This window comes from Hyaena hyaena, unplaced genomic scaffold, assembly GCF_003009895.1.
Source record: "Hyaena hyaena isolate Hyena2069 unplaced genomic scaffold, ASM300989v1 scaffold_2335, whole genome shotgun sequence".
In the NCBI taxonomy this organism is placed as follows: domain Eukaryota; kingdom Metazoa; phylum Chordata; class Mammalia; order Carnivora; family Hyaenidae; genus Hyaena; species Hyaena hyaena.
In genome coordinates, this window is record NW_024082949.1 from 51,774 (window position 1) to 54,486 (window position 2,713).

Consider the following 2,713-nt stretch of genomic DNA (forward strand, 5'->3'; position numbering starts at 1 on the left):
ATAAGCACTGTCTTTACTACTGGTCTCCAGGACTGAACATAGTAGATAAAATTCATGCCCTTATTGAGCTTGTATTTTAGTAGGAAGCGAATATGAGCCAGGACTGTATGGTTCCAAGGCCTTGATTCCATTCTATAATGTAATGTAATGTCTCTGACCAGTTTTTGTGTGATGTTACTATTTTACAATGAGGCTGAATTTTTCCCTTTTTAGACACAGCAGAACCATGCACCAAGGAAACCAAACCGTCTCCAAATTCTTCCTGCCGAGACTCACTGTGGGGGTCTGAACAGCAGAAGCTCATCTTTATGATGCTTCTGTGTATGTATTTGGTCACCATGGTAGGAAACTTACTTATCATCCTGGCTATTATCAATGATGTTCACCTTCATAGCCCCATTTACTTTTTCCTTGCCAATCTATCCTTCAATGACATCTGCTTCACAACCACTACAATCCCCAAAATGTTGGCAGACATCCAAAGCCAGAGCCCACCATCGTCTTTGCAGGATGCCTTACACAAATGCACTTTTTTATGTTGCTGGTGGACCTGAACAATTTCCTCGTGGCCACCATAGGATATTACTGGTACATTGCCATTTGTCACCCATTACACTATTTTGCATTACTGATCCCCAAGCATTGTGCCCTGTTGGTAGTGACCCCATGGGTCATCTCCAATCTTGTCTCAATACTGCATCTCAGTCTGCTGATTCTCTTTTTTTTTTTTTTTTTTTTACAAATAGTTTATTGTCAAATTAGTTTCCACATAACACTCAGTGCTCATCCCCACAAGTGTCCTCCTCCATGCCCATCCCCCCCTCCCCCCCACATCCATCAGTCCTCAGTTTTTGTCAGCATTCAAGAGTCTCTCATGGTTTGCCTCTCTCCCTTTCCCCCACCATTTCTGCCCTTCTTCTCCCCCTTGTTCCTCCGTCAAGTTCCACCTAATCCTCCTATACGTGCAAACATATGATATTTGCCCTTCTCTGCCTGACTTATTTCGCTCAGCATAACACCCTCAAGGTCCATCCATGTTGCTACACATGGCCAGATTTCATTGTTTCTCATTGCCATGTAGTATTCCATGGTATAGATAAACCACATCTTCTTGATCCATTCATCTGTTGACTATCTGTGATCAGAGAAAAGTCTCACACTTTTTCTGTGGCCTGGAACCCATTTTAAGGCTGGCTTGCTCAGACACTCAAATCAATGACTTGACAATCCTAGTTGTTGGGGGGGCAGTTATCTTTATCCCCTTCACCTTCATTATTGTCTCCTATGCCCTTATTTGTTGCACTGTACTTGGGGTTCCTTCAGCCAAAGGGAAGTGGAAAATATTCTCCACTTGTGGCTCCCATCTTTCAGCCATGGCCCTCTTCTATGGATCCATTGTTGGGGTGTACTTTCTCCCCTCTTCTGCCTACTCAGCAGAAAGGGATAAGGTAGCTGCCATCATGTATACAATTGTAACTCCCATGATGAACCCCTTCATTTATAGTCAAAGAAACAAGGACATGAAAGGAGCACTGAGGAGACTATTCAGCAAGAAAACCTTTTTCTGGAGAATGTGAGTCCTGCCATAAGAGACACGTCAATCAATTTTCTAGACTTGGATTAGCACATAGAGGGTCCAAAGCCTCAGGCTATTGTGCTACTATGGTAGTTGCTCATTCATTCCCTGCCCCCAAACCAGGTCTAAGATTCTAGATCAGGTTCATCTCTCCATTAAAAACAACAATAACAAAACAAACAAAAATGTTCTTTCATTGTACAGTCTTTTACCACTTACATACAGTTCTCCATGAATAAGCTCATGGCTGTATAGTCAGTACTTACTATTTGCTCTCTAGTTTTTGGCTTATGTTTCCCTTTCATCTCTACCAAACCCTGTATGTTAGGTCACTGATAGGAAGGAAGGAAGGAGAGAAGTAGGGAAGGAAGGAAGGAGGAAGGAGGGAGTGAAAAATTGGTAATAGTTCAATATCTTATAGACAATACCATATTAAAGTTCACAACTTTCAAATAACCTGATTCTCACAATAAATCTTTGAGGTAAATACCACATCATTCTCATGTACTAAGCAAGAAAAAAGATGTACCAGCAAAGGAAAAACAAACCAAGAGGAAAACAATCATGTCACTTTTCCTGCTCTGAAATCTACAGAGACTTCTCATGAAAGATAAACTTCTTCAGTATTTAAGAATATTTACCACCTGGATACATTTATATTTTCATAAATTTGAACCATCATTCATTAACCCCTACCCCACCACCCTCAGAAAACCCTACATTCCAGCTACACTGAACATTTTATCATTATTTGAGCAGTCTATGGGTTTGCATTACTTTTGTCTTTGTACATGTCACATCGTCTCTGGAATATCAGTTCCACTCTCTTCCTACAGACATTTAACAGTTTTTAAAAGGCTCCACCTCAAGTCTTACATTCTGTGTGAATTCTTTCATAATTCTCCCATCTCTCTAGGTAAAATTATTCCCTTTTCTCCTCTAGGCACCTACAGCACGTTATTTCGTTATTGTATCATTTATCACAATGAATTATAATTATCAGGACAGTTGATCCAAGCTATTTGTGGAGTGCAGGGACTACGTTTTGTTAATATTTGTAGCTCTAGGCTGGTATAATTCCTGGAACAGAGTAGGTGCTCAGTAAGCCAAATTACAAAAAAAAAAAAAAAAATCTTC

The 2,713-nt window shown here is 40.4% G+C and overlaps 1 pseudogene; it reads left to right on the forward strand.

Moving 5' to 3' along the window:
- Nucleotides 1-226: 226 nt before the first annotated feature.
- On the forward strand, nt 227-1,573 carry LOC120227426 (annotated as a pseudogene).
- Nucleotides 1,574-2,713: the final 1,140 nt, after the last annotated feature.